Source organism: Cetorhinus maximus, chromosome 21 (assembly GCF_964194155.1).
Source record: "Cetorhinus maximus chromosome 21, sCetMax3.hap1.1, whole genome shotgun sequence".
Lineage (NCBI taxonomy): Eukaryota > Metazoa > Chordata > Chondrichthyes > Lamniformes > Cetorhinidae > Cetorhinus > Cetorhinus maximus.
The window spans coordinates 6,679,660-6,705,354 of record NC_135899.1 but is presented as its reverse complement, the minus strand read 5'-3'; the positions used below and the strand labels follow the sequence as shown (position 1 = coordinate 6,705,354).

Below are 25,695 nucleotides of genomic sequence, written 5' to 3'. Positions count from 1 at the left end.
TTCACTGGTTGTTATCCTGCAAAACTGACTGAAACTAATCCTTAGAGCTTTTAGGTTAAAGTTGCCACATTGAATGAAGGCTATGTGAGCAATAACTGCCCTTGTGGGACTCTGCCCCAATATAGGATACAAGAGGTGAAATTTGTTGACGAAATTAAGAAGGATGTCTTCAAGGAATTAGTGAAAGTGGATTTTAAAACTTGAAAAAAATCCGGAAAGGCTGAAGTGCACTGATTAGATTTGGATTTTCAGGGTTTATTCTGAGCCGATGATGCACTTCATGTAGTGCTGAAAATGGTTCATGTAACCACAGCTGGGACTTACTGTGATCTAATTGCAATAAACATTGCATCTGTCTTTAAGCTGCCTTCATGATTACTGTAGTACAGTTCAAGTATAATGCACTCAAAGTAACTGAATTTAAAGCACCCCAGCATAATAAGGAGCTCCATTAGTACAATGATAATAGCATAGCACTAGCTGTGATGATCTTTATTCTGGCATTACAAGGTTGGCATCTAAAAATCTCATAACAAGATGACAAGCACAATGTTCAACATTAATTCTGCAATTAAGATGGCCTTGAGATACATAATTAGCTAATTAGACCACTTCAATTGATGCAGCCAACAGAATTCAGATACAGTTCAGGACTTTTCCCATTGATGCCATGTCCTAATGGAAGTGTAGCTTGGACTGAAGGCCCAGTTATTAAATTAGTGCCCCAAAGAAAGCCGCCTTTTTCTCATTCTTTCATGGAATACAGGCGTCGCTGGCAAGGCCAGCATTTTTTCTTTGCTCGTCCCTAATTGCCTTTGAGAAGCTGGTCTTTCCTGGATGCACCTCCCCATCCAGTGTGCTTGCTTTGTTCATGTGGTGATCTTCAATCATATGTGGCCTCTTTCTTTGGCCTCTGAAGGTTTCATGCAACTTTCTCCAGGTGCTGTTTGCCTGTTTTTCACTTTGGTATCAGCTTCCCCCACTCTCACCCCAGAAGGAAAAAACAATTCGGACCAGTACTCTTATTTCCCAGTTTTTACTAGTGTTCCATTTTAAGGTATACAAGACCAGTTCAGACCAGTACTCTTATTTCCCAGTTTTTACTAGTGTTCCATTTTAAGGTATACAAGACCAGTTCAGACCAGTACTCTTATTTCCCAGTTTTTACTGGTGTTCCATTTTAAGGTATACAAGACCAGTTCGGACCAGTACTCTTATTTCCAGTTTTTACTGTTTTTTCCTTCTGGGACTTCTTCCCTATCCCGTTTGCTCCTCATTTCCATTGCCCATGTTAAATACCTTATTCTGGTTTCCACAAATACCACTTCAGGCATCTTGTGCCTGCGTAACAATAGGGAAAAAAAAAACATCGTTTTCAGTTGAGTAGAACCAGTTAGCTTGGAAAAGCTGGTGATCACTGCTATTTGATGCTACCTCAGGAAGTTGCTTGTAATGTTGCTTTTCTCCCAGGAGATGGCATGACTGGTGGTGGATGGGGAGGGTTGGGAGCCATGCTGAGTTGTAACATGGCTGAATGGCATATACGGGATGGAGCAGTCATTCTTTTTCTGCCGTACGCTTTATGTGTGTGCATGTGAATATAAACCAGGTTTCCTGGAGTTACCCATTCGTCATCACTATCAGTCCCTTAGAATGAGAGTGTCGTCTTGTGTGTCCACAGGTGACTCAACAGGCCTGTCGTGGAGCCACAGGTCTTTGGGCAGAAAGGACAGGAGGTGCCCTGAGGAAGGGGAGCCCCTGGGATAGGGATCTGCTCTCTCTCCTTCTGCTTTCATCAATTCTCCACAGCAGGGTTTATGCAGTCAGTTTCCAATTGTGTTGCGGCTTGTTGGATGTGGTGGCGATACATGACGGGGTTAGTGACACACTGATATCAATTTGTCCACTTTTCAATGAGGCCTTCAGAATGTCCTTAAAACACCTTTTCCGTCCTCCCTGAGATCGGGTGCCATGCTTACGTTGTGGAAAGAGGATCTGCTTCGGAAGCCGATGTTTGGCATGTGAATGCAGTGTCCAGGCCAGCAGAGCTGATATCGTGTGATCGTGGCTGCGATGTTGGAAGGATTGACTTTGCTGAGGATGCTGGAATTTCTTCGTCTGTCTTCCCACTTGACTTTGAGTCTCCTGCGGAGACATCCCTGGTGGAAATTCTCCAAGCCTGGAGATGCCTTTGCTAGGTGACCCTGTCTCCCTGACATATAGAAGGGTGGTAACAACAGCAGTGTTGTAGACTAAAGCCTTTGTGCTCTTATGGAGGTCTCTGCTGTCGAAGACCTGGTTGTGCAATTTTTGCGAGGCTATACTGGCACAACCAAAATTAACCTATAACAAATCCACGGGGTTCCCTTAGCCACCTGTACCCTTTCTATCCTTATCACCATTATTGACTAAAATGGGTGATCCATCATTTCTGTTTGGAGGAATAGAAACATCCGGCTAGTTCCACCATAATTAAAATTGTCAGCAACCACGTAAATCAGACAATATCGGATCGGCCGCCTCGCCTGATTTCCCTCCCACTGCTGGCATTTCCGATATGGTCTGACTTACACCACGGCCGACAATTAATATCATGCCCAGCTTGGTGTGATGGGGCGGTGAGAAAACCCGAAAGGTTCCTCTTCCATTCACTGCCAAAGTCACAATCCATGGGGTTGCTACGGTTCGGTGCACACACAAGAAGCCTCAGTGACGAGCAAGATAAGTGCTCTGGACATGAACAACAACATTCCTCTTACGCAGTGGGTGGCTCAGTATACGCCCCGATATTCACATGCTGCAATCAATCATGAGCAGGCTGTATAACTGCAATGCTGCCCGCCTGGCAGCACTGCAACCCGATCTGCATTCTCACCCCATTGAGAGAGAAAACTCTGTGGGCAGTATTATCCAAACAAATTCCGAATTTAAGTTGAACCTTTGTTGGTTAAACAGGTCGGATCTGTGATAAGAATGTTTCTCTTTATTATTGTTAAAAGAAACCTAAGACTGGGAACCTATAGCATTTCCAAATGTGCTGGTCTATGAGAATGTGATAGCATTATTGCAGGTAAAGGTAAATCATGTTGATATGCAGCCCCCTCAGGTCTCATTATGGGCTATCGATTCCTGTGATCTCCCAGGTCGAATGCTTCCTCGCTCCTGCTTCCAATGGCCAAGAGATAGCCCAAACACATTGCGCAAGCACCTGGTGGTGATCCTGTCCTTTCCCCAGCAGCATTGACGGGAGAGTCAACTGCCACCGAACTCAGCAGATCATGGCTACGCTTGGCAGCTTGCAACTTGTTCTTGAACAACTTAAAGGGAGTCACTTTTAACCAATTTCAGCTGGTGGGGTTCCCGTGAAATCGGGTGGAACACCCAGTCTTAAACTTGGCCAATACTGTTGTCTGTGAGCTTCAGTGGAGAACACAATCAGGGCTGTTCATCACAAAGAAGAAGAACTTTGCAATTAGATGACAATCCAGGCACCATGTACAATCTTGGGAACCGTACTCTGAGATATAAGAATAGACTAACTGGGGTAGCTTAAGATAATACCTGGGCTTCCCTTTAACCTGAGAAGTTGGAACTTTAAAAAAAATCTGGGAAACTGAAGAGTTGAGCTGAACGATATCGTGCACATGATAAAGGGTTATGAAATTGTGAGCAGTTACTTCCGATGGGTGGCATTATGCTAGCCAAAGGGTCTCAACTGAACACACTGAAGCACAAAATGCTGTCAGATTGGGACATAGCTGCAAGCCATGTTAATTAAGGCCATATGTTCTTTTCAAAGGGAAGTAGGAAAGCTGCTTGGAAAAGACATATGAAAGCATGTGAAAGGAGGGGGTGAGAGACAGAGATTAGACTGGGGCAACATGGAGAAAGACACCAACACAGGCAGAGGGTGAAATTGGGCAAGGGTGGCGGTGCAGCACAAACAATGCCACATTCGCCACCTGTTTCGTGCATCGCACCCCCCCCAGCCCCCCTCACCACCTCCCACCACCCCCACCCCCACTCCGACGTTCAGCTCCACGAGTTCAGCATAGTAGAATGCTGGGCGTGTGGGCAGAAGAGCCATCCTGCCTGATTTCCCTTCCCCATTTTCACCTCCTGATTGGCCAAGTGGGTCACTTCTGGGCTGTAGTGAAATGATGAGAGGATGAAGAGAGCATGAGCGGGAGCTTTAAGAGACGGCAACCAATGGGATTGAGCTTTTGCGTATTAATGAAATTTGGACTGGCAGATTTTCAGTGGCTCGGAGTTCTCCCCATGCCCACTCAGGCAGGGACTGAAGAAGGGGTAAAGTTTCTCAGTGAAAAGGTCGGTGAAAGTGTGGAGATGGGACATGTTGTCTGCATTGTAGAAGGACACCTGCCCGCCCTCATAGTCCAGGTACACTCCTATCTTCCGGGGCCTCGCATTCAGCCTGAGACGGGTACGAGGCAGAGACCCAGCCTTGTAATCATTGCCATTTCTCAGCCACACGATCCAATATCCAGCCTGCGGAATGGCCGTGATATCCCCTTTCCTGTTGATGGACTCCTTCACCACTCCCACATCCCACTCGGTGCTCTCTCCCACCACCACCTCCCAGTAATGCCTCCCCGATGTGAATCCCTGAGAACCGAGCACACAGAGGGAGGGATTGAACCGCTCTGGGGTGTCAGGGAGCTGCTGCTGCTTGTTTGCATATCTGACACTGGTCAGGTCTTCGGATATGAGGAGCCAGGAATGAGCTGTCTTCGGGTTCAGGGTCACCGAAGCTGGAACTGGCAGAGAGAGAGAGAGAGAGAGAGGAGAGATAACAAGTGAGTAAATAACAAAGTGTTTCGTAAAGCTTCCATTTATCTAAACTCTAAGTGGTTTCACTCATTAAAGATTACATTTTACTATACATCAGAAGCAAAATAATGCAGATGCTGGAAATTTGAAATTTTAAAACGTTGTTGTCAGTCAACAGCAAGTCAATATCTGTGGAGGGAGAAACAGAGTTAACGTTTCAGGTCAATAACCTTTTATTTCAGAACTGGGAACAACTTGAGACGAAATAGGTTTTAAGCAAGTACAGACTTGGGGGAAGGAGGTAGGGTAAAACCAGTGCTATTCCCAACCCCGACAATTTCCCCAAAAGGCACGTTAAAATTGCCCAGAATTGGACCGTTGTCATGCACAAGACGATAGTTCGCTGGTTTAAAAGGCATTCTTTCACGGGAAGTGGGTGTCCCTGGCAGGGCCAGCATTTATTGCCCATCCCTAATTGCCCTTGAGAAGGTGGTGGGGAGCTGCCTTCTTGAACCGCTGCAGTCCATGTGGTGTAGGTACACGCACAGTGCTGTTAGGAAGGGAGTTCCAGGATTTTGACCCAGCAACAGTGAAGGAATGGTGATATATTTCCAAGTCAGGATGGTGAGTGGCTTGGAGGGGAACTTCCAGGCAGTGGTGTTCCCATGTATCTGCTGCCCTTGTCCTTCTAGGTGGTAGTGGTCATGGGTTTGGAAGGTGTTTTTGAAGGAGCCTTGTGAGTTTCTGCAGTGCATCTTGTAGATGGTACACACTGCTACTACTGTGCGACAGTGGTGAAGAGAGTGATTATTTGTGGAAAGGGTGTCAATCATGCGGCCTGCTTTGTCCTGGCTGGTGTCAAGCTTCTCGAGTGTTGTTAGAGCTGAACTCATCCAGGCAAGTGGGGAGTATTCCATCACACTCCTGACTTGTGCCTTGTAGATGGAGCCCATTAAAAGCCGAGAGCACAGTACAAATAAAAGTACCAGAGATGGTTAGGAACCAGATGTGAGAGATTTATAAAAAGCTAAGAAGCAATTGTTCTAATGACAAATATTTATGAACAAAATATTTTGGGTTGTTGCTTTAAGGGCTAACGCAAAATAAATTAGAGTTGAAATCTTCCCCTTATTCCAACTGTTAGCAAGTCTGAAAATACTGAAACACAAACAAAAATTGCTGGAAAAACTCAGCAGGTCTGACAGCATCTGCGGAGAGAAATACAGTTAACATTTCGAGTCCGTATGACCCTTTATCAGAACAGTATCTGAAAATACTGATGCCGTTCAGATTTTTCATTATACAATGTCGCACTGCCCCCTGACGGCAATATAGATGTACTACAGAAATTATTGTTATACTCCGATAAGAAACATCTGTTTGAATATCACTTGTATGGTTATAGATTCAGAGTTTTCCTTTTCCTCTTTGGTCAGGGAGGTGTCTTTCATGAGCTGAAACCAAAGCTTAAACATCTCCAAACTAAGCTATTAAAAAAATTTACACGCGACACAGTTTCCGTTTGCACAGCACTACTACTACTCTCTCCCTATGGACACCCAACACCCACCCAACCGGCCCGAATCACTGACTGACATGGGCTGGCAAGAGTTAAGTGCAGCATGGCTGCTGGAACCTCACTAGTGCTGGTAAGCATGTTCTGGACCCGTTAGCAGGGTTAGTGTGCAGGGTTATCTGAAGTCAGATGGGAGGAACCCCAGCTCTCCACATCAGTCCAACCCTTCTAGATCCCATTATTGAGGTAGGAATTGTTAGGACATATGAACATAAGAAATAGGAGCAGGAGTGGACCAAAAGGCCCAGCAAGCCGACTCTGCCATTCAATACAACCATGGCTAATCATGGGCTTCAACTCCATTTTCCTACCCACTCCCCCTATTCCTTAATTCCCTGAGAGACCAAAATTCTGTCTATCCCAGCCTTAAATATATTCAACGATGGAGAATCCACAACCCTCTGGGATAGAGAATTCCAAGGGTTCAACCCTTTGAGTGAAGTAATTTCTCCTCATCTCAGTCCTAAATGATCAGCCCTTGTCCTTTTTTTATTAATTCATGGGATGTGGGTGTCTCTGGCTGGGCCAGCATTTATCGCCCATCCCTAATTGCCCTTGAGAAGGTGGTGGTGAGCTGCCTTCTTGAACTGCTGCAGTCCATGTGGTGTAGGAACACCCACAGTGCTGTTAGGAAGGGAGTTCCAGGGTTTTGACCCAGTGACAGTGAAGGAACGGTGATATATTTCCAAGTCAGAATGGTGAGTGGCTTGGAGGGGAACTTCCAGGGGGTGGTGTTCCCATCTATCTGTTGCTCTTGTCCTTCTAGATGGTAGTGGTCATGAGTTTGGAAGGTGCTGTCGAAGGGGCCTTGGTGAATTCCTGCAGTGCATCTTGTCGATGGTACACACTGCTGCTACTGTATGTCAGCAGTCGAGGAAGTGAATGTTTGTGGATGTGGCGCCAATCAAGTGGGCTGCTTTGTCCTGGATGGTGTGGAGCTTCTTGAGTGTTATTGGACCTGTACTCATCCAATCAAGTGGGGAGTATTCCATCACACTCCTGACTTGTGCCTTGTAGATGGTGGACAGGCTTTGGGGAGTCAGGAGCTGGATTACTCGTCGCACAATTCCTAGCCTCTGACCTGCTCTTGTAGCCACAGTATTTATATGGCTAGTCCAGTTCAGTTTCTGGCCAATGATCACCTCCAGGATGTTGATAGTGGGGGATTCAGTGATGATAATGCCATCGAACATCAGGGGGCGATGGTTGGATTCTCTCTTATTGGAGATCATCATTGCCTGACACAAATGTTACTTGCCACTTGTCAGCCCAAGCCCGGATACTGTCCAGGTCTTGCTGCATTTGGACATGGACCGCTTCAGTATCTGAGGAGTTGTGAATGGTGCTGAACATCGTGCAATCATCAGTGAACATCCCCACTCCTGACCTTATGATGGAAGGAAGGTCAATGATGAAGAAGCTGAAGATGGTTGGGCCAAGGACACTACCCTGAGGAACTCTTACAGTGTGTGCTGGAGCTGAGATGACTGACCTCCAACAACCACAGCCATCTTCCTTTGTCCTAGGCATGATTCCAACCAGTGGAGAGTTTTCCTCCTGATTCCCATTGACTCCAGTTTTGCTCGGGCTCCTTGATGCCACACTCTGTCAAATGCTGCCTTGATGTCAAGGGCAGTCACTCTCACCTCACCCCAGGAGCTCAGCTCTTTTGTCCATGTTTGAACTAAGGCTGTAATGAGGTCAGGAGCTGAGTGGCCCTGGCGGAATACAAACTGGGCATTAGTGAGCAGGGTATTGCTAAGCGAGTGCCACCTGATAGCACTGCTGATGGCCCCTTCTATCACTTAACTGATAATCGAGAGTAGATTCGTGATGGGTTGGATTTGTCCTGCTTTTTGCGGACAGGACATACCTGGGCAATTTTCCACATAGCCAGGCAGGTGCCAGTGTTGTACTGTACTGGAACAGCTTGGCTAGGGGCACGGCAAGTTCTGGAGCACAAGTCTTCAGTCCTATAAGTACTGAGACTGCGACCCCATGTTTTGGATTCCCCAACCAGCAGAAACAATCTTTCAGTGTCCACCCTGTTGAGCCACTTCAGAACTTGTATGTTCTTCAAAACTCCAGAGAATGTAAGCCAAGTTTAGTCAGCCTGTCATCATAGGACAGGGACCAATTTAGTGAATCTTCGTTGTGCCACCTCCAATTCAAGTGTATCTTTTCTTAAATGTGGAAACCAAAACTGCACACAGTATTCCAGATGTGGTCTCACCAAAATTATGCACAACTGTAGCAAGTTCTGTATTCTTGTATGCCAATCCTCTTGCAATAAAAGTCAGCATGCCATTTGCCTTCCTCATTGCCTGTTGTACCTGCATGCTAACTTTCTGAGATCCTTGTATGAGCACACCCATGTCTCTCTGAATATCAAACTTTGCACATTTGACACCTTTTAAAAAATATTGTGCTTTTCTATTCTTTTGACCAAAGTGAATAACTTCACATTTCCCCACGTTATACTCCATCTGCCATCTTGTTGCCCACTCACCTAACCTGTCTCTATGGCTTTGTGTCCTCCTCACAGCTTACATTCCCACCTAGGTTTGTATGATAGGAAACTTTGATACATTACCCTCTGTCTCTTCATCTGAGTCATTAATATAGGTTGTAAATAGCTGAGGGCCCAGCACTGATCCTAGCGGCACTCCACTAGTCACAACCTGCCAACTTGAGAATGCCCCATTTATGCCTACATTTTGCTTTCTATCTGTTAGCCAATCCTCTGTCCATGCTAATATATTACCTCCCCAGATTCATGAGCCCTAAACTTGCCCATTGACCTTTGGTCTGGCACCTTATTGAATGCCTTTTGAAAATTCAGGTATACTACATCTACTGGTTCCCCTTTATTTACCCTTTATTTACTAGTTACATCCTCAACAAACTCTAATAAATTTACGCATCAACCAAACCAGATGTGTTAGATCTAACTAAGTAAAATTATAATGCCAGAGGTCAGGGAGCAAGTTCCGTCAGCATGTCAATTAGCGTCAATGCTTTCTTTTTCAGGTTGCATGACAAGTGAGAGTACTCTCGACTTGTGCTGATCCTGATATAGGATTACATGGAAGGTTCATTGCTCTCCATGAACCAGAGAGTGCTCCCTCAACAATATTCTTCCCTCCATAAACAGCACTAAAGCTGATCATTTGGACATATACCTGATTGAAGTTTCTGGGAACTTACTGTGCACAAATTGGCTGCTGTGTTTCCTGCATTGCAGCACTTCAAAACTATTTAATTGGCTGTTAACTGGCCCTTGGGGACATGCTGAGGTTGTGAAAATCGCTATATAAATGCAAATCTTTCTTCCTTTCCAATCTTCTGCCGTCAGGCTTGCCATCTTAGAAATAAATGTCGCTTAAAGAGAATCAGTCTACTTCACCGCTCTTCTCAAAGAAGGAAAGTTTATGAGGAATTTGAATGCCTGTTACTGTACAAAGTAAACGTTTGAATCTCCTGTGAGATAAATGGTCACTAAAAGTTTTCGTGACAATGCCCCGAAATCTATCCACCAACCTGCCCCGAAACCAGGAAGAAAGTGTATCAGGTCCCAGGGTGAGGGATGAAGGCAGCTGGGACTAAATCTTCACTTATACTCCAGGGTGCTCGTGGATCCACCACTCGATTTATACCACACCCGATTTTCATTTCCTTTGAAGGAGAGTGGAAGCCCACACCCCCGACCAGAGAGCCTACACCCTCGACCAGGGAGCCTGCACCCTAGACCAGGGAGCCTACACCCTTGACCAGGGAGCCTACACCCTAGACCAGGGAGCCTACACCCTAGACCAGAGAGCCTACACCTTCAACCAGGGAGCCTACACCCTAGACCAGGGAGCCTGCACCCTAGACCAGGGAGCCTGCACCCTAGACCAGGGAGCCTACACCCTAGACCAGGGAGCCTACACCCTCGACCAGGAGCGTGCACCCTAGACCAGGGAGCCTACACCCTCGACCAGGAGCCTACACCCTCGACCAGGAGCCTGCACCCTCGACCAGGGAGCCTACACCCTCGACCAGGAGCCTGCACCCTCGACCAGGGAGCCTGCACCCTCGACCAGGGAGCCTGCACCCTAGACCAGGGAGCCTGCACCCTAGACCAGGGAGCCTACACCCTCGACCAGGGAGCCTGCACCCTCGACCAGGGAGCCTACACCCTCGACCAGGGAGCCGGCACCCTAGACCAGGGAGCCTTCACCCTCGACCAGAGAGACTAGACCCTCGACCAGGGAGCCTACACCCTCGACCAGGGAGCCGGCACCCTAGACCATGGAGCCTTCACCCTCGACCAGAGAGACTACACCCTCGACCAGGGAGCCTACACCCTAGACCAGGGAGCCTACACCCTCGACCAGGGAGCCGGCACCCTAGACCAGGGAGCCTTCACCCTCGACCAGGGAGCCTGCACCCTCGACCAGGGAGCCTACACCCTCGACCAGGGAGCCGGCACCCTAGACCAGGGAGCCTTCACCCTCGACCAGAGAGACTAGACCCTCGACCAGGGAGCCGGCACCCTAGACCATGGCGGCTTCACCCTCGACCAGAGAGACTACACCCTCGACCAGGAGCCTACACCCTCGACCAGGAGCCTGCACCCTCGACCAGGGAGCCTACACCCTCGACCAGGAGCCTGCACCCTCGACCAGGGAGCCTGCACCCTCGACCAGGGAGCCTGCACCCTAGACCAGGGAGCCTGCACCCTAGACCAGGGAGCCTACACCCTCGACCAGGGAGCCTGCACCCTCGACCAGGGAGCCTACACCCTCGACCAGGGAGCCGGCACCCTAGACCAGGGAGCCTTCACCCTCGACCAGAGAGACTAGACCCTCGACCAGGGAGCCTACACCCTCGACCAGGGAGCCGGCACCCTAGACCATGGAGCCTTCACCCTCGACCAGAGAGACTACACCCTCGACCAGGGAGCCTACACCCTAGACCAGGGAGCCTACACCCTCGACCAGGGAGCCGGCACCCTAGACCAGGGAGCCTTCACCCTCGACCAGGGAGCCTGCACCCTCGACCAGGGAGCCTACACCCTCGACCAGGGAGCCGGCACCCTAGACCAGGGAGCCTTCACCCTCGACCAGAGAGACTAGACCCTCGACCAGGGAGCCGGCACCCTAGACCATGGCGGCTTCACCCTCGACCAGAGAGACTACACCCTCGGCCAGGGAGCCTACACCCTAGACCAGGGAGCCTGCACCCTCGACCAGGGAGCCTACACCCTAGACCAGGGAGCCTACACCCTCGACCAGGAGCCCGCACCCTAGACCAGGGATCCCACACCCTCGGCCAGGGAGCCTTCACCCTTGACCAGGGAGCCTGCACCCTCGACCAGGGAGCCTACACCCTCGACCAGGGAGCCTGCACCCTCGACCGGGAGCCTACACCCTCGACCAGGAGCCTACACCCTCGACCAGGAGCCTACACCCTCGACCAGGAGCCTACACCCTCGACCAGGAGCCTACACCCTCGACCAGGAGCCTGCACCCTCCACCAGGGAGCCTACACCCTAGGCCAGGAGCCTACACCATCAACCAGGAGCCTACACCCTCGACCAGGGAGCCTGCACCCTCGACCAGGATCCCACACCCTCGACCAGGTAGCCTACACCCTCGACCAGGGAGCCTGCACCCTTGACCAGGAGCCTACACCCTCGACCAGGAGCCTGCACCCTTGACCTGGAGCCTGCACCTTCGACCAGGGAGCCTACACCCTAGACCAGGAGCCTACACCCTCGGCCAGGATCCCACACCCTCAGCCAGGAGCCTGCACCCTCAACCAGGAGCCTACACAGTCGGCCAGGAGCCTACACCCTCAGCCAGGAGCCTACACCCTCGACCAGGGAGCCTGCACCCTTGACCAGGAGCCTACACAGTCGGCCAGGAGCCTACACCCTCGGCCAGGGAGCCTGCACCCTTGACCAGGAGCCTACACCCTCGGCCAGGAGCCTGCACCCTCGACCAGGAGCCTACACCCTCGACCAGGAGCCTACACCTTAGGCTAGGGAGCCTACACCCTCGACCAGGGAGCCTACACCCTCGACCACGGAGCCTACACCCTAGACCAGGAGCCTACACCCTCGGCCAGGATCCCACACCCTCGGTCAGGAGCCTACACTCTCGGCCAGGAGCCTACACCCTCGGCCAGGAGCCTGCATCCTCGACCAGGAGCCTACACCCTCGACCAGGAGCCTACACCCTAGGCTAGGAAGCTACACTCTGGGCCAGCAGTTGGTATCCTTAACGAGAAGAGCTGTTTTAAAAATTTAATCAAAAACAAAATATCTTAAGAGCTACAATGCAGTTATTCAAATGCCAATGATAATGAGAAATAAGACACATTTCAACAACATTTCAAAAAACTTTAACAAAAATGTTGTTAATTGAATGATACTTTCTCACAAGTACATTGCTAAGGGAAAAAGGAGCCATCTAATTAATATCAGAATGGGTTAAATCAATCAGGGCCAGGAGCAGCACAGGTCCTTCATGAATCTCATACAGTCCCCTGACCTGGGCACTGCGAATGTCTATGTGTAAAATTCAACCTTTTATGTGACAAAGCATGTTTAATGAGCTGGTCAAAAGCCATGCTACTGAAAGAGCAACAAGAACAGCACACCTCCAGAATAGAATAACAAAAAAACCCTCCAAATTTCAATACAACACAGCCTCTCTCACTCTCCTTAACCTCTCATTCAAGCTTAAAGATCAAACATTGAGGCTTGTTGTCATGTCAACCCAACTTGCTTCATCTGCACTCACATTGTAACTCTTTTCAAGTCAAAACAATTAACTAAATTAACAATAACAAGGGATAACTCAAGCACAGCCCCTAATTCAGGTCAGCTGTAAAACCAAGGACAAAGTTTAAAGGAAACTTACAAACATTAAACCAAAATGTGATTAAAGGGGTCAACAAAACACCCCAGTCCCCGCGGCGCCCACCGGGCACGGAAGGCCTCGATGGTGCCGGCAGACACCGCGTGCTCCCTTTCCAGGGACACCCGGCCGCGAACGTAGCCACGGAAGAGGGACAAACAATCGGGCGGGACTCCCCCGTCGATCGCCCGCTGCCTGGACCTGTTAATGGCCAACCTGGCCAGGCCCAGGAGCAGGTTCACGAGGAGGTCCTCCTCCTTCCCGACCCCCTTCCGCACCGGGTGTGCACTCACATTGTAGTTGTACCTAGTTACATCACAAGTACAAGTGGTTTAGTAAATCTGTAACAATGTATTAGATTTGTTCTTGAACAGCGGATATTTGCTGAATGCCTTCAAGCTCTGTGAATCCAAAAGAGTTTATACTCAGGGAACGGAGTTATCTTTTAACCTTGAGGGCCAAGAGAGCTGCTTGAAATGGTAATGTTGCGAGGACATTGTGCTCAGTCCCTTGGTGTGACAGATTATTCGATACATTCAGTGGGACACAATGTGATTGAAGGTTTTCCTGTTTTTCGGGGCGTTCTCTTAAATGCACGAGAATGAGAGTGGTTAAATAAAATGAGTGAATGTAGAAAACTTCTCACCAGGGCTGATGCTATCACCCATTTCCTTCCAGGCAGCGTATTGCAAAGGGCCTCCGAATATTCCCATCGGCAAGCGATCGGCAGCCAACAGAAGCTGCCCGGTGTCCTCACTGATAACAGAGAATATTAACGTTACGCAGTGGAACTGAAAACAATCGAACTTGTCAGGCTGTGTAGAGTCTCTATAAATAACAGCACGTACCTCACCTCTTGATCAGCTTGGTCCTAAAACAAAATCAACAAAAGGGGCAATTGAGTTCCAGACTTTTATGATATAAGATGAGGTAGAAAGGGGGCAGGTGTGTACACCAAAACCATGCTACGAATCGTGAGACAAGCATTTTAGGGACACAGAAACAGGATAACGCCATTCAGCCTTCCAAACCTGTCCTTACGTTGTTATCATGGTTGATCTGTAATCTTAACTCCATCAACCCAACTTGGCTCCGTAACCTCTAATACCCTTCTCAGGCAAAAACCTATCAATCTCAGTTGTGAATTTTTCAATTGACCCTCAGTATTGACAGCATTTTGGGGGGAGAGAGTTCTAGATTTTCACTCCACTTTGCATGAAGAAGTGCCCCCTGACATTACCCCTGAACAGCCTAACTCTAATTTTAAGGCTTTGTATTTAGTGACAGCGTAAGTGCATGGCATGGCCAATGCATAAATACATGCCAATGCACATGGACTCCTGCGAATCTTGAGATTGTGTTAAAACTAAAAACTTGGCTAAATACATCTAGGAGGTAGCAATATCTCCAGCCATATAGCCCATGAGAACTCTGCATGCCTCCAACTCTTGGACTATCCCTCATTCCCCACCATTGGAAACCTTGCCTTCAGCCGGCTAGACCCTATCTCTGGAATTCCTTCTTCTAAGACACTGCTTATAACCTAGTTCTTTGTCCAAGTTGTTGAGGCAGTACTGTGGGAGTTCTGTGCCATCTTTTGGATAATATGCTAAACCAAGGCCTCATCTGCCTTTTCACATAGATGTAAAAGATCCTACTGCATTACTTTGAAGATCAGGACAGTTAGCCCTGATGTCCAGTTTAATATCTATCCTCCAATCAACATTACAACATAGAGTAGATAGTGGTCTAGTGGTAATGTCACTGATCTAGTAATCCCCAGGCTAATTCTCTGGGGGCAAGGGTTCAAATCCCACCATGGCAGCTGGTAGAATTTGAATTCAACTAATAAAATCTGGAATTGAAGGCTAGGTGACCATGGAACTATCATCAATTGTTGTAATTGATTAATTGGTTCATTAATGTCCTTTAGAGAAGGAAATCTGTTGTCTGGCCTACATGTGATTCTAGACCACAGCAATGTGGTTGACTCTTAACTGCCCTCTGAAATTGCCTAGCAAGCCACTCAGTTCAAGGGCAATTGGGGATGGGCAACAAATGCTGGCCTTGCCAGTGATGCCCACATCCCATGAAAGAAATTAAAAGGTAACAAAAATAATATCTGGTCATCAGCACATTGCTGCTTATGAGATCTTGCTATGTTTCCTACATCACAACAGTCACTGCACATCAAAAAATACTTCATTTTTTGGATGCATGCCCTGAGGTCATGCAAGGTGTTGTGTTTCCAGGCAAAACCCATCCGAATCGGCTGGGAGTCAATTTTTCGGCAGGACTGATGTTGGGTGCTATATAAATCCAAGTTCCAAGTTGTTGTAGTTGACTTTTGTCATTTAACTGCCAATGCTAGGAAATCGTCGACACAACTAAATCCTTTGGCAAACACACATAGGATGTGCTTGAATGTAGGCGGCGGTTCATGTCAGTTCAGTTGGCCCCAGATTTGTGGGTTTTTTTTAAAAAATCTTTCAAGGAATGTTAATGTCACTGGCAAGGCCAGCCTTTGTTGCCCATCCCTAATTGCCCTTGAACTGATTGGCTTGCTAGGCAGTTAAGAGTCAATCACATTACTGTGGGTCTGGAGTCACAGGTAGGCCAGACCAGGTAAGGATGGCAGATTTCCTTCCCTAAAGGACATTAGTGAACCAGGTGGGTTTTTATGACAATCGATGGTAGTTCCATGGTGACCTAGCTTTCAATTCTAGATTTTATTCATTGAATTTGAACTTCCACCAGCTGCCTTTGATTTGAACCCACGACCCCAGAACATTAGTCCGGGCCTCTGGATTGCTAGTCCAGTGACATTGCCACTATCTCCCCTGACTGCACAAAGCAAACAATGAAGAAACGGTTGGCTTGTAGATAAAGGGTGAGGAGTGCTTCATGTTTTGCCCCCGCTATTAACTGGCCGTGTCCTGAGCCGGAGCAGTTTTACTGATCCGGGTTTGGCAACACTTACTTTTAAGAAGGCGATGGTGTCCTCCTGGTCCAGCTGTGTCTGCGATCTCGACAGCTTTTCCTGGATGGTGTTTAAATCCTGCTGAATGTCCAGCAGGTTCTTCTCCAGCTTTTCCGAGATCTTCTCCACGTTATCCTTCAGCTCGGCGATCAGCCGCTTCTCCACCCGGATCAGGACCTGATGCATCTTCGCAAACTCGGACATGATGAAGCTCTGCAATTGACTCGTCTGGTCCTATAGGAAGGACAACTTTAATCAGACACAAGATAAAAGAGCGGGGCGGGTGGAGAGAAGAGGGGTACAAAAGGTAAGAAGAGTCAAAATAGGACAGGTAAAACTTACCCCGACTTCTAAAACCTGCTTTCGCGTTAGTTTAGCTTCCAGGAGGACAAACTTGGCTTGGAGAATGTCAGATAAGGATTTCAGTTTGTCCTGAAATTTAGATTCACAGGGTGAGTGTGCTTGTTCACAAAGTGCCATTAAAGCTTTTGGGTATGCATTTCCTGATGTAACATTGGCAGAATGGCACTGCCCACTTCCCCATCCAACACACAAGCTCCCAGGAGGGGGTCATTTTCACAGAATCACAGAATTTTTACTGTGCCAAAGAGGCCATTCGGCCCATCATGCCTGCACCAGCTCTCCGAATGAGCAATTCACTTAGTGCTATTCTCCCACCTTCTCCCCGTAACCTACACATTCTTCATTTTCAGATAACCGTCTAATTCCCTTTCGAATGTGTCAGTTGAACCTGCTTCCACCACACTCTCAGGCAGTGCATTCCTTAGTCGCTGCATGAAGGCGTTTCTCCTTATGTCTCCATTGCTTGTTTTGCCAATCACCTTAAATCTGTGCCCTCTCACTCCCAATCCTTTCACTAGTGGGAACAGTTTCTCCCTATCTACCCTGCCCAGACCCCTGATAATTTTGAACACCTCTATCAAATCGCCTCTCAAACTTCTCTTCTCCAAGGAGAACAGCCCCAACTTCTCCAATCTCTCTATGCAACTGAAGTTCCTCATCCCTGGGACCATCCTTGTGAATTGAGAATTTTAACCCAATTCTGGTCAGTAAGACTGGGTGATGTTAAATTTGCCCCCTCCGCACCCCCTCCCACCTCCACGCCAGTGAGTAAACGGGCTTTATACGGAAGTTGTGGCCAGCGGAATGTTCTGGAGGAAAATGGAGGAACATTTTCTCTTATATAATACATTCAGCTCTTAAAAAGAGTCATGCAGACTCAAAATGTTAACAGTTCCTCTCTCCACAGATGTTGCCTGACCTGCTGAGCTTTTCCGGCATTTTCTGTTTTTATTTCCGATTTCCAGCATCTGCAGTTTTTTATTTTTATACTCTTGTGTAAGTATAAATTAAATCAAATAAACAAATTAACTAAAGAACAACCCTTAAAGGGGTTCTGTAACAAAAAAGTGTCTCTCTATATTCTTTTGAGTAAACTATTAGGAGCATAGGGAATAGGAGCAGGAGTAGGCCATTCAGCCCATCTGGCCTGCTCCACCATTCAATAAGATCATGGCTGATCTCCTACCTCAAAGTCATTTTCCCACACTAGCCCTATATCTCTTTATAGTTTTAATATTGAGAAATCTATCGATCTCTGACTTGAACACACTCAATGACTGAACCTCCACAGTCCTCTGGAATAGAGAATTCCAAAGATTCACCTCCCTCTGAGTGAAGAAATTCATCCTCATCTTAATCCTAAATGATCTGCCCCTTAGTCTAAGACTGTGTCCCCTGGTTCCAGATCCTCCAGCCAGGGGTAACATCCTTCTTACATCTACCCTGTTGAGTCCTGGAGGAATTTTGTATTCTTCAATGAGCTCACTTCACATTTCGCTAAACTCTAGAGAATACAGGCCCAGTTTCTTCAATTTCTCTTCATACGACAATCCCGGCACACCAGAGATCAGTCTGGTGAACCTTTGTTGCGCTCCCTCTATGGTCAGTACATCCTTCCTTAGGTAGGGAGACCAAAGCTGTACACAATACTCCAGGTGCAAACAAATGAGCTAACAGGTAAATTGGGAGGACATGGTGGCATAGTGGTTGAAACCCAGGTTAATGCCCAGGGGACATAGACTTGAATCCCACCACGGCATGGAATTTAAATCCAATTAATAAAATCTGGGATTGAAAGCTAGTCTCAGTAATGGTGGCCAAAAAAACTATCACTGATCGTTGTAAAAACCCACCTGGTTCATGAATGTCCTTTAGAGAAGGAAATCTGCTGTCCTTACCCAGCCTGGCCTACATGTGACTCCAGACCCCCAGTGATGTGGTTCTTAGCTGCCCTCTGAAATGAGCTCGCAAGTCACTCAGCTCAAGGGCAATTGGGATGGATGGGCAACAAATGTTGCCTCTCATCCCAGGAAAGAATAAAATAAACAATTAACTAGTCGACAGCCCTTAAAATGGGAGCTATGCTTGCTCTTATGTTAAAAATTTAAATGGGACCTTTCAACGGGAAAGTGGGAACTTTCAATGGGAGCTTTAAATGGGAACTATGGGAAAATGGGAAGTTTCAATGGGAGCTATGGGGAAATAGGAACTACATTTGCTTTTAAGTTAGAATCTTTTCCCCATGTGGTTTACCTTGTACATCTCCACAGCTTCACTGATGACCATGAAGTTGTGGGAGCGGTGGCTCTGGCCACCTCTGCCATCCAGGCACATCACACAGATCAGCTCCTTGTCTGTCTCACAGAAGAGTTTCAGCTCCTCCCGGTGTTCCCCGCAGTAGAAGCGGAGTTGCTGCCTCTCGTCCCCCGGGCTGTGTCTGCAGGGTGCCCGGGGCTGACAGCCAGACTCAGCCTGGTCCCCAGCCTCCTCCTCCTCCTCCTCCTGCTGCTGCATCTCTCCGGCATCCTCCTGCATCAGGTGGCGAGCCCTGTCCGCCACGTTACCCAGGGCCCGGTTCAGCCTGAGGCTCCTCTCCCGGAAAACCTTCCTGCACTCCGGGCACGACACCGTCTCGCTGTCCTCCCAGTAGCGCCGGATGCAGCCCTGGCAGAAGTTGTGGCCGCAGTCCAGGATGACCGGCTCGATGAAGAGGTCCAGGCAGATGGGGCAGTTCAGGTACTCGGCCAGACCCTCTGCCTGCTGCTTGGAAGCCATGGGTGCAGAACGGGCGCAAACTGGGCTCGATTTTACCGCTCCTGCTGCGCCAGAAATGCGTCCGCGAGAACACACCAAAGGGGCTGCTTGTGAATGCTGCAATAACCCATAACAGCAACAAAGTATTAGTCCTTGGACTGAGCAATTCCATTGGTTTAATTCCTAGTTATGTTGAACATTTTTTTAAAAAAGTTCAGTCAGGCACTATTAACACAATCTTTTAATTTTTTCAAGAGATGTCCGAGGCACTGCCGAGGCCAGCAGTGTGTAACAACTACAAGATGCACTGCAGCAACTTTATATCTGCAGGGTCTTTGTTATAAGCTAACTAAGTGCTAAGGTTATGAAACATCCAGTGGACAGACCAGATACAGTGTGTACCATCTACAAGATGTACTGCAGAAACTCACCAAGGTTCCTTAGACAGCACCTTCCAAACCCATGACCACTCCCATCCAGAAGGACAAGGGCCGCAGATACATGGGAACACCACCACCTGGAAGCTCCCCTCCAAGCCACTCACCATCCTGACTTGGAAATATATCACCGTTCCTTCACTGTCACTGGGTCAAAATCCTGGAACTCCCTTCCTAACAGCACTGTGGGTGTACCTACATCACATGGACTGCAGCGGTTCAAGAAGGCAGCTCACCACCACCTCCTCAAGGGCAATTAGGGATGGGCAATAAATGCTGGCCCAGCCAGCGAAGCCCACATCCCATAATTTGCTGCCCTTGATCTAAGTGGCCTGCTCAGCCATTTCAGAGGGTAGTTAAGAGTTGGTGGGGGTCTGGAGTCACATGTAGGCCAGACCAGGTAAGGGTGGCAGATTTCCTTCCCTAAAGGGCATTAGTGAACCAGGTGGGTTTTTACAACAATTAATGACAGTTTCATGGTCACCATTACTGAGACTAGCTTTATATTCCAGATTTAATTAAAATTCCATCATGGGATTTAAACCCATGCGCTCATAGGATTAACCTGGGTCCTAGACTTACTAATGCAGTATTATTACCACGACACCACCATCACCCTACAATGAGTAAGTAAAGACAAACTGCTTCTTCTGTTTCTGCTTTAGTTACGTCAACACAGACTAATATCTGCATTCCACCAACATTTTTTTGGGTATGAGTGAGTTGAGGACACTAAGGTAATTGTCAAAAGAGGTAGGTGGGAGCTGAGAGGATTGCTTTTCTGGATTCCATCCCATTCTCTCAGTTCCTTCGCCCCCGCCGCATCTGTTCTGATGATGCCACTTTCAAAAGCAGTTCCTCTGACATGTCCTCCTTCCTTAACCGAGGTTTTCCACCTACGGTGGTTGACCGGGCCCTCAACCGTGTCCGGCCCATCTCCCGTGCATCCGCCCTCACGCCTTCTCCTCCCTCCCAGAAACATGATCGGGTCCCCCTAGCCCTCACTTATCACTCCACCAGCCTCCGCATTCAAAGGATCATCCTCCGTCATTTCCGCCAACTCCAGCATGATGCCACCACCAAACACATCTTTCCTTCACCACCCCCCCCACCCCACAGCGTCATTCCATAGGGATCGTTCCCTCCGTGACACCCTGATCCACTCCTCCATCACCCCCTACTCCTCAACCCCTCCCACGGCACCTTCCCATGCAACCGCAGAAGTTGCAACACCTGCCCCTTCACTTCCTCTCTCCTCACCGTCCAAGGGCCCAAACACTCTATTCAAGTGAAGCAGCATTTCACTTGCACTGCCCTCAACTTAGTCTACTGCATTCGTTGCTCCCAATGCGGTTTCCTCTACATTGGAGAGACCAAACGCAGACTGGGTGACCGCTTTGCAGAACACCTTCGGTCTGTCCGCAAGCATTACCCAGACCTCCCTGTCGCTTACCATTTCAACACTCCACCCTGCTCTCATGCCCACATGTCTGTCCTTGGCTTGCTGCATTGTTCCAGTGAAGCTCAACGCAAACTGGAGGAACAGCACCTCATCTTCTGACTAGGCACTTTACAGCCTTCCGGACTGAATATTGAGTTCAACAATTTTAGATCATGAACTCTCTCCTCCATCCCCACCCCCTTTCCATTTTGTCCCTCCTTTTTGTTTTTTCCAATAATTTATATAGATTTTTCTTTTCCCACCTATTTCCATTATTTTTAAATGTATTTCCATCCATTGTTTTATCTCTACCTTTTAGCCTTTTTCGATTCCTTCACCCCACCCCACCCCCACTAGGGCTATCTGTACCTTGCTTGTCCTGCTTTCTAACCTTAATTAGCACATTCCTTAGATAATATCACCACCTTCAACACCTCTTTGTCCTTTTGTCTGTGACATCTTTTGGTTATCTCCACCTATCACTGGCCGTTTACCTAGCTCTTCTTGTCCCAATGCCCCCCCTCCCCTTAAACCAGCTTATATTTCACCCCTTTCCTATTTTTACTTAGTTCTGTTGAAGGGTCATGAGGACTCGAAACATCAACTGTGCTCTTCTCCGCCAATGCTGCCAGACCTGCTGAGTTTTTCCAGGTATTTCTGTTTCTGTTTTTGTGTTGTGATTGCTTTTCTTTGTTCTGATGTGGTTTACACTGACTGAAGAGGGTAGAAGAAACAGTTTCAGTATTAACATTCAAAAGGGAATTAGATAAAGACCTAACTTGTGAAACATAACAGGACTATGCAGAAAGAGCAGAGAGGTGGGACTGACTGGTACCTCTTTCAGAGAGCCTACAGGAGCAAGATGGGCTGAAGGGCCTTCCTCCCTGCTGTATGATTTAGGTTTTAGATCCATAAACTGAATTATGCTAATGGCAGCAGCCGCCCACAAGAAGCATCCAGATTCATCGGTTGAGCTTTTTGGGGGAGACTTGGGGAAACTTTCCGCTGGTCAGGATGGAAACATTCCAGGGTGTGATCCGACACTCCTGCAGGAAGCAGATGTTTCCTCTGACAACCCAGATGCTATCACTTGTTTTCATGAGAACGTTTTAACGGTTTTACTAGGGAAGAGGGCGCTGATAAATATCGGTAAAAGTGGAGATGGTAGAGGTAATGGGTGGGGTGAAAACTGATAGGACAGGATATCCTGGAAAGGCTGGCTCTCCTTACAGTGAATAAATCACCTGGTCCGGGTGGCTTACACCCCAGTGTGTTAAGAGAAGTGGGGGTGAAGATAGAGGAAGTGCATGCCACAATCTTCCCAACCTCCCTATCTACAAGGGAGGTGTCAGAGGAGTGGGCGGTGGCAAAAGTGCCACCCTTATTCAAGAAAATGTGTAAGAGCATTCCAGAAAGCTACAGGCGGTCAGTTTAACATCAGTGAAGGGTAAGGTTCTAAAAACAAACAACAATCAGAGTGAAAAATCAACAGGCGCTCGGAGAGGTTTGTGTGAATTACAGAGAGCAGCAAGGATTTCGGTTAAAGACACCACCATCTGCAAGTGCCCCTCCAAGCCACTCACCATCCTGACTTGGAAATATAGTTTGTCAGGAGTGTGTTGGAATACTCTCCACTTACCTGGATGAATGCAGCTCCCACAACACTCAAGAAGCTTGACACCATCCAGGACAAAGCAGCCCCACTTGATTGGCACCACACCCACAAACATTCACTCCCTCCACCACCAACGCACAGTAGGAGCAGTGTGTACCATCTACAAGATGCACTGCAGCAACTCTCCAAGGCTCCTTCGACAGCACCTTCCAAACCCATGAGGGAGGTGTCAGCTGTGGCTCAGTTCATAGCACCCTCGCCTTTGAATCAGAGGGTTGTGGGTTCATGTCCCACTCCCGGAAACCAAGAACTGTGATTGTACTTGAAAGAGTTGCAATCTGTGACTGTTGATAACTCGAAAGAGTTTCCAAACCCATGACCACTACCATCTAGAAGGACAAGGACAGCAGATAGATGTGAACGCCACCACCTGGAAGTTCCACTCCAAGTCACTCACCATCCTGACTTGGAAATATATTGGTGTTCCTTCACTGAGTCAAAATCCTGGAACTCCCTCCCTAACAGCACTGTTGGTGTACATAGGCTGCAGCAGTTCAAGAAGGCAGCTCACCACTACATTCTCAAGGTCAATTAGGGATGGGCAATAAATGCTGGCCTAACCAGAGATGCCTACATCTGTAAATGAATAAAAAAAATGTTTGACCAATCTAATTGAATTTTGTAATGAAGCAATGGAAGAAGGTTGTGAAAGGGGTTGCTATGAATGTTGCCTACATGGATTTTAAGAAAGTCTTTCACAACGTACCACATTAAAGACTGGTTAACAAAACTGAGGCTCACGTAAGAGAGTTAGCGTCAACATGGATAAAAAAATTGGTTTAAAGACAGAAAACAGCAAGTTCTGGTAAATGGCTTTTCAGAGTCGATCATCAATGACCTTCCTTCTGTCATAAGGTCAGAGGTGGGGATGTTCGCTGATGATTGCACAATGGTGAGCACCATTCACACCTCCCCAGATACCGAAGTAATCCATGTCCAAATGCAGCAAGACCTGGACAAGATCCAGGCTTGGGCTGATAAGCGGCAAGTAACATTCACATCACATAATTGCCAGGCAATGACCATCCTCAACAAGAGAGAATCTAATCATTAACCAGAAACTGAACTGGACTGGCCATATAAATACTGTGGCTAAAAGAGCAGGTCAGAGGCTAGGAATCCTGTGGTGAGTACCTCACCTCCTGACTCTCCAAAACCTGTCCACCAAGGCACAAGTTAGGAGTGTGATGGAATATTTCTCACTTGCATGAATGAGTGCAGCTCCCACAACACTCAAGAAGCTCAACACCATCCAAGACAAAGCAGCCCGCTTGATTGACACACCATCCACAAACATTCAGCCCCTCCACCACTGACGCACAGTAGCAGCAATGTGTACCATCTACAAGATGCATTGCAGCAACTCACCAAGGCTCCTTCGACAGCACCTTCCAAACTCATGACCACTACCATCCAGAAGGACAAGAACAGCAGATAGAAACACCACCACCTGGAAGTTCCCCTCCAAGCCATTCACCATCCTGACTTGGAAATATATTGCCATTCCTTCACTGTCGCTGGTTCAAAATCCTGGAACTCCTGCCCTAACAGTACTATGGGTGTACCAGCATTTCCTGCTGTTGTTTGTGAATTATCATTGCTTTATCCGCTGATGCTTCCTGTCTAGTAAAAACATGGAAAAATATCTCCAGAGATTGGTGATAAAATATTTATCTGGAGTTCTTGCTGGACAGGAGTGAACTCTGTGTTTTGAGTATCTGCTGGACACTCTCGACACTGTGTGGAAAAAAAGTGTAAGAGTAAATAACTGGAACAATTCTGCCACCTGCTGGTGGCACTGAGAAATGGATCATTTATTCTCCATCGTTCATGATCGTTTAGCTTGTCCAACAGGCGGAATTTTCCATTCCGGTACTGAGTCCCTTGGCGGGGGTGGAAATGGGGCATTTCCCGCTGCAGAAGCCAGTGGGAATTTGTGCCATATCACGTGACGCTGGCATAATTAATTATGCAGTTTGGGGGGTGGTTCCTGAGGCTTTGCACGGCCATCGTATCCAGGCGTCGTATTTAAAAGGCCTCCAGACATCAATTGACAGTCCGTTGAAGGAGAGGATCCACCTCATGCAAGATCCTGAAGATAGAAAATGGGTCTCCTGGAAGATCCTGAAGTTAAAAGATCCACCTGGCAGGTGCTCCATCCACCCACTGCTCCCCATAGTGTTCCAGCCCAGAACGAAGAAAGATGGTAAAAATGGACACTGGTCCGAGCTGGTCTTGTATACCTTAAAATGCAACACCAGTAAAACTGGGAAATAAGAGTACTGGCCAGAACTGTTTTTTCCTTCCAGGAGGATCCGGTTGCTGGAGGCTTCCATCTTCCCTTCTGACCTCCGCGAGCTGCCTCGGGCTTTCTTGCAGGTAAGTCCGACATGTGCAGGCCACGTTGGTAAGATGCACTGCAGGAAGTCACCAAGGCTCCTTCGACAGCACCTTCCAAACCCACGACCACTACCATCTAGAAGGACAAGGGCAGCAGATAGATGGGAACACCACCATCTGGAAGTTCCCCTCCAAGTCGCTCACCAGCCTGATTTGGAAATATATCGCCATTCCTTCACTGTGGCTGGGTCAAAATCCTGGAACTCCCTCCCTAACAGCACTGTGGGTGTACCTACACCACATGGACTGCAGCGGTTCAAGAAGGCGGCTCACCACCGCCTTCTCAAGGGCAACAAGTGATGGGCAATAAATGCCCACCTGTCATTAAACCCACCCCGTGTTGTTGTGGAAAATTCCATCCAATGAGCTT

At 48.0% G+C, this 25,695-nt stretch overlaps 1 pseudogene; it reads right to left on the bottom strand.

Moving 5' to 3' along the window:
* Window positions 1–4,230: 4,230 nt before the first annotated feature.
* Window positions 4,231–25,695, bottom strand: part of LOC144695499 (zinc-binding protein A33-like) — a 519,682-nt pseudogene continuing 498,217 nt past the window's right edge.